Below are 6,913 nucleotides of genomic sequence, written 5' to 3'. Positions count from 1 at the left end.
AAATTTTACAACACACTTGTTGAAGCAAGAGATATATAAATAAGAACAGCATTCTCTAGTATTCCTATGTTCTTTTTTTTTTTATAAATAATATCTAGCAGTTTATTAACCAATGGAGTATATTGCACAACAAACTACCTCACATCTTTCAGGAAGAAAAACCACTGAATTTGAAAAGTAAAACGATGTCACCCACTGAATTCAGACACAATTAAAATATGTTTTAAGTATTTGTTTTGGGGAGGGGGGTCACACACTCTTCTCAATTAAGAGAAACATTTATACAGTCCAGGTCTTTTATTTTCTTTACATGCATCATGCCATGAATTAATAGGGAATGGGTTCCAACAGTTCCAGCTCCTTTCCATTAGTTCTCATGAAGTGTGCTTCTCTGGGTGGAGCAGGCTGACGCTTCAGTTGAACCCAGGTGCTTTTCTCTTTGGCTTCCTTCTTTTTCTGATCATTTTCCTTCACCCGTTTCAAGAAGATATCTCAGCTCTTAGAGTGCTTAATATGCTCGATACACACATTAATTCTCTTGGCAAGAATCTTGCCCTTAACTTGTTTGGTTACAATGATGCCAACAGCATGCTGGGTAACATTGTAGACTCTCCCCGATTTGTCATGGTAACATTTGTGGGGCATTCCTTTTTGAACAGTGCCCATTCCTTTGATATCTACAATATCACCTTTCTTGTAGATTCACATGTATGTGGCCAAAGGAACAACTCCATGTTTTCTAAAAGGCCTAGAGAACATGTAGTGGCTGCCCCTCCTCTTTCCCTTTTTTGTTGGTCATTTTGGCGAATTACTGGAATATGGCTGTTCTGGCCAAAAAGCTAGCATTCCTATTTTCTATAGTGATAATATCCTGAGCAAATTTTATATTACAAAAAGTCCAGGGTTCAAAATAGTTTAATATTAGTAAAAGAACCCTACAGGGAGACAGTTTACTGAAAAATGCTTTTCTCTCCCATAATACCTAATGCTGACAATTGAACAAAGATGTTTGTGAAGGATAAAGCTTCATTAAACTACAAATACATTAATATCTAGCCTACTATATGTGTAATAACTAGTTTCAAGTCTTTATAAGTACAAACTTAAATTTTGTTGCTTTGAAAGACATTACATTCACAACTTTGGACTGTAATTCTATTTTATTTTTATTCATTTTAATGCATATTACTTGCATAAAGTTTGGTAAATGCCGAAGTTTCATGATAATTTTATTCTGGTAGGTAGTCACGAGTTTTAGAGAAAACTCTCCATGTCCTCCAAAGGAAAGAGCTAAGGTTGGAATAAGAAACATACTCTCAAGGGAGTTCTGACTACCTGTATGCACATGAGTTACCTGGTGTGGACCCTGTCCTGCAGCCTTGGAATCTCCTTTTTACTGAGAGAGGAAGTAGATGCATGAAGAAGGATGCCCTTTGGAAATGTTAGTATATACAGTTAAGGACTACACAACCCTTTGAGATGGTTCTTCTTATTTCTTAAGAGCTGTGAATTTTGAAAAATATGGGTGGATGAGAAATGATGTGGATTCAATGTGCTTCAGCTGTAGATTTTATGAAATTATATAGGCTGGAATTATGATGTGCAGGACAAATCAGAAAATATGTCTGTAACATTTATATTAAAAAGACAGACACACATACAGATATTGATAAAATAAGGGCACACTCAACACCAAATAAAGATGAAAAAAATCATTATTATGAAGATGTCAATGAAGACAACTGGCTGTATGGAATACTTAAGAAAACATGTTTAGCAATGAAGAAATGGCATGTTTTCTATTGAAGTCAGTGTATTTTAGTGACCTAAGGCCTAAGTTGTACCTGACAAAAGTGAAATGTCCTGAGGTCATGAGACTAACACTTTTTGCCTCTGCAAAATTTTACATCTACAAAAATAGCTTTCAGGTGAAAACCACAGCCTTTTCTAAACAAGCTACATATCACAGTTGACATTTTCTGGAGAATCATAGAAATTTTAATTCACACATTCTAAAAATTATAAATTAAGCTTCCTTTGTAAATAATTTAATAATAATAAATAGCTTGAAAATTTTACTCAGAGGCTACTTTATTATCATTCCACCATACTTTAGATATTTTGGAATCATTGACACATTTAACACATTTTTCTTTAAATTGTGAAGTAATAATCTTTTACTATCATTTATAACTTTAAAAATTCTTTCACTCCTATTAGTTTATTTAGGAAATACTCTAAACCTGCTATAGTGTCTCTTTTCCTGTGAAGAGAGAAATGTAACTCTCAAATATTTTTCTTGTGTTTGAGATTTCCCTAATTCCATTAATGTGTTTACTTAACATTTTAAAATTGTGAAATATACACACATTCAAAAGGATGTATATAATTATAATTATGGTTTAGAGAATAATGATAGAAACACCTTTATGCACAATTCCCAGTGTAAGAAAGAAAATGCTGGTGCATTTGAAGATTCTGTGTGTGTTCTCTCCAATCCCATTCCATTCCTTCACTGCCAGAGGTGACTGATATACTGCTAATCATTGTGCTCTGTAGTGTTTCTAAATGTCTGTGGGAAAAGGGTTCCATGGTAAAAGAGGGTTGGGAAACTCAATGAGTAGGCCAGATTTTATGGCAAGAGTTTGGGAATTCACAGAGCCCTAATGTGTTAACGAACATTTGAATCTATATAGAATTTTATTTTCATGGAACACATTTTACAAATTATTGATCTAAGTATTTTACCAAACTTTAGTGCAATTCGTAATGAACAGACAAGTACAGATATTTCCCTATAAGATTTGAAGGATATTTGATGGAAACTGAGTCTGTAAGGTAGATGAGTAATGCATCCACCAAAGGAGGAACTAAATGCGAACTCTCAGGGGCATAAAAGAGCAAAGATTTATTTTTTTAAAAACATTTTTAGGGCTTCCCTGGTGGCGCAGTGGTTGAGAGTCCGCCTGCTGATGCAGGGGACACGGGTTCGTGCCCTGGTCTGGGAGGATCCCACATGCCGCGGAGCGGCTCGGCCCATGAGCCATGGCCGCTGGGCCTGTGCGTCCAGAGGCTGTGCTCTGCAGCGGGAGAGGCCACAGCAGTGAGAGGCCCGCGTACCGCAAAAAAAAAAAAAAAATTATTGGAGTATAGTTGATTTACAATGTTGTGTTAGTTGCAGTATCCACTCTATTTTTCTTTTTTAAGATTCTTTTCCCATATAGACCATAACATAGTACTGAGTAGAGTTCCCAGTGCTATACAGCAGGTTCTATTACTTATCTATTTTATATACAGTAGTGTATGCAAAGATTTATTTCTCATTCACAATACCCATCAGAGGTTTGCTAGGGGCTCTATTCTGGGTGGTGTTCACTTTGGGCCACTCTCACTTGGACAGTGCTGATCAAGACACTTCTCACAATTTACCTGGCAGAGCCTGTCAAATGTCTCCACCCAGAACAAGAGGGGCAGGAAATGCTATGTGGGAAATATTTGGGGACCAGAATTAGATCATTCTCAGAGGCTGAGGGGCAAGGCCACGAGTCTATGCAAAGGGCTGAGGCTGTTTGAAAGGTAAGAACATTCATTATATCATTCAGTTTGGAAAAAGCCTCAGACCTCACATGAATCAGATGAGGGGACATTAGGGTGGCATCCAGGCTTGAGAATTCTTGTCTCTGATACTGACGAATGTGTCCAGTGCCTCAGAGATTGGGGTTTGAGTATGAATCAGAGTGTCATTTCACATATGCAGGTAAGACTGGGACAGAGCAATAAAACACTTGAACAAATCCATAAAATGCTGTATAACTGGGCAGTTGATGTCTCCTGAATTATCTTGTGGAATTGGTAGGGTCACTCAGGAGAGCATGCCAATTAATGTTAGGATTAGGCCACTGTACAGAATGAGCAGGCTGTTTTTTCTGTGTCTACCCTTTTCTTTATTTCCTTTTTATGATTCTATATATGTGTATTATATGTATATATTAAATATTATGTATAATTTTTCTGAAAGTGCTTACCCATCTCAGTTGTTACATATAATACATAATATAAAATATGTAACAATATTTAACATACTATATAATATAGAATATTTAGCTTTATATATATATATATATATATATATATATATAATTTTTTAAGTCTAAAAATGCTTCTCCTGCAAATGACAAAGCTACTGTCTGACTTTGGACCAAAGGGTGAAAAATGAAATCTTGAAAACAGTATAAATTGAGTATAAATGTGATGGTGGCAGCAAAATTAACAGAAAAGAAAAAAAAATCTCAAAGGGAAGATGGGAAAGTAGAGTGAAAGAGCCTACACTATTTAGAAACTGTCCATCCATGATCCAAAAAAAAAAAAAAATGAAGCTTCTGTATTTTATTTCAACAAAGGTGAGGAAATTTCCTGTACAGAATTACCTTCTCCATCTCTAAGGATTTCCTTTATGTATCTGTTTGCATCCATCAGAACAGCATTTAGAGTTCTCAGACAGATAAGAATCTAACAGCTTTTAAGATAGTGCTTTTCAACCTTTTGATTCCTTATAAGTGAACTTACAAGTGGACTCTATGGTATCTTTATTTATTACTTTCAATGTTAAAGTTTCTATTAAGTGAAGTGATGGATATTTTCTATCAGTCTGTGTTTAAGTGAACACAAATTATTATTTTTATTTTAATACTGCTGTTTTTGCTCATTTAGAAAGCATAGTATATTTATGATTGATGTCATTTAATTTCATTGAGATTCAACTGCCCTTTGAAAATACCCTTTTCTCAGCATATTAAAATGTCTACGCAGACAGGTAAACTAATATTTACATTGTTACAGGGCTGCTGTAACAAAAGGCCACAAACTTGGTAGCTTAAAACAACAGAAAGTTATTCTCTGATAGTTTGAGAGGGCAGAAGCCCTAAATCAATGTCAGCTAGACTGCTCCCTTTGAAGAATCTTTGAGATAATCTTTCCTTGTCTCTTCTAGTTTTTTGTGGCTCCAGCCATTCCTTGGTTTGAGGCCACACAACTCCACTCTTTGTCTCCACCTAATGTATACTTCTGCCTCCCTCAGTCTGTCTTCTCTTCTTATAAGGGCACTTGTCATTGGATTAAAAACACCTGGATAATCCAAGATGATCTCATTTCAAGATACTTAATTGCATCTGCAAAGACCCTTTTCTTAAATAAGGGTCACAATCATAGGTTCCAGGTGGGCATGTCTTTTGGCGGGACTGCTATTCAACCCACTACAGGTACCAACCTAAATACACTGGACTTTGACTTTGTTCTATTACATTTAGATATTCCATTCACATTTGTATGGATACAGGCCAATTTTAGTTTTACATCATCCTCTCTTTGAAAAATTCTAGCTGTTAGTATTTGAATTCAATGATAAATTTTTATATACATATGTAAACGATTAGTTAATATATTTTCTTGTCTATTTCATAAATGCATAATAGACAAGTCACTTTCTTCTGAGCTTGCAGATAGGTTCTGTTTGCTTAGCATGATTACTGATGATGTTTGATATATTTTCCAAAATAGTCTATTCTGTAGAGTAGCTTTTCTCAGATATTTAAAAATAATTCCATATTATTTTATTTCCTCTTCCAAAGTCAAATATTTTTGAAGTCTTTTAAAAAAGTTATACAAAAGTGTTACAAATAGCATTCCACTCCAACTCCCTATTTTTTAACATCTTTACTGGAGTATAATTCTTTACAATGCTGTGTTAGTTTCTGCTGTATAACAAAGTGAATCAGCTATATGCATACGTATATCCCCTCCTTCTTGTGTCTCCCTCCCACCCTCCATATCCCACCCCTCTAGGTGTTCACAAAGCACCAAGCTGATCTCCCTGTGCTATGCAGCTGCTTCCCACTAGCTATCTGTTTTATGTTTGGTAGTGTATATATGTCAATGCTACTCTCTCACTTAGTCCCAGCTTACCCTTCCCCCTCCCTGTGTCCTCAAGTCCATTCTCTACGTCTGCATCTTTATTCCTGTCCTGACCCTAGGTTCATCAGAACCATTTTCTTTTCAGATTCCATATATATGTGTTAGCAGTGCTGTGAAGAGTCTAGACATTGGAGCCAGAAATCCTGGCTTCAATTGTTGGTTCCATTCTATGCTAACCATGTGACCTTAGGCTAGTTTCTTAACCTCACTTCTTACCTGTAAAATTACATAATGATTCTATCAATCCATGAGTCAGTGCTCTTTAAGTGTTTTAAGACAGTGGTAACATTCACTAAGCCCTCACTAAATACTCATTATAAATATTATAATGAAAATGATTATTATTTAATATATTATTATCATTATTATTAAGGACACTAGTTCCTAAAATCAAGAGATTGCAAACTTCCTTCTAAATAGTTCAGTTTTCTGTTAGAGCAGGTTCAAAATTATTTTGTAAGAAACCACTAGCTCTACAGGAGGTATTAACCTGGTTTCACTCTCAGAGGAATAGAATAGAATAGTCTTCTACTTAGAATAGTCTTCTACTTAGAATAGTCTTCTACTCAGGACAGATTCACGGTGGGCTGCTCAGGTCCCTACCGTTCTCCATTGTCATCCAGTTGTCTCCATTGTCAGTTAAGGCTTTGCACTTAACCAATAACAGAGAAGAGCTACATTGTAGAAACTCATGAGTGAATACAGAATCAAACTCCCTGCCACATCCTATCTCTCAAAAGATGACAAAAGAGAAACAATTGGAAGGAAGTGTTTCCTGGAAGCTTGCTGCATCAAATGGTTCCTTATTAAGAGTGTTAGTAGGAATTACACTTACATTTAATGCCACAGTGCTACTTTGAGAGAATCTCTGAGAGAAAAAAGGATCCTGAAGTTCTGAAGATGTTGTTCACTCCGTTACACAGGCTCTTCATTTTGAGAAACT

At 35.7% G+C, this 6,913-nt stretch overlaps 1 pseudogene; it reads right to left on the bottom strand.

Annotated features, from left to right (window-relative positions):
- Positions 1-315: 315 nt before the first annotated feature.
- Positions 316-4,436, bottom strand: LOC101325423 (large ribosomal subunit protein eL21-like; annotated as a pseudogene).
- Between the last annotated feature and the right edge of the window lie 2,477 nt (positions 4,437-6,913).

Source organism: Tursiops truncatus, chromosome 5 (assembly GCF_011762595.2).
Source record: "Tursiops truncatus isolate mTurTru1 chromosome 5, mTurTru1.mat.Y, whole genome shotgun sequence".
Lineage (NCBI taxonomy): Eukaryota > Metazoa > Chordata > Mammalia > Artiodactyla > Delphinidae > Tursiops > Tursiops truncatus.
The sequence above is the reverse complement of the archived record's forward strand: the minus strand, read 5'-3'. Positions and strand labels throughout refer to the sequence as shown.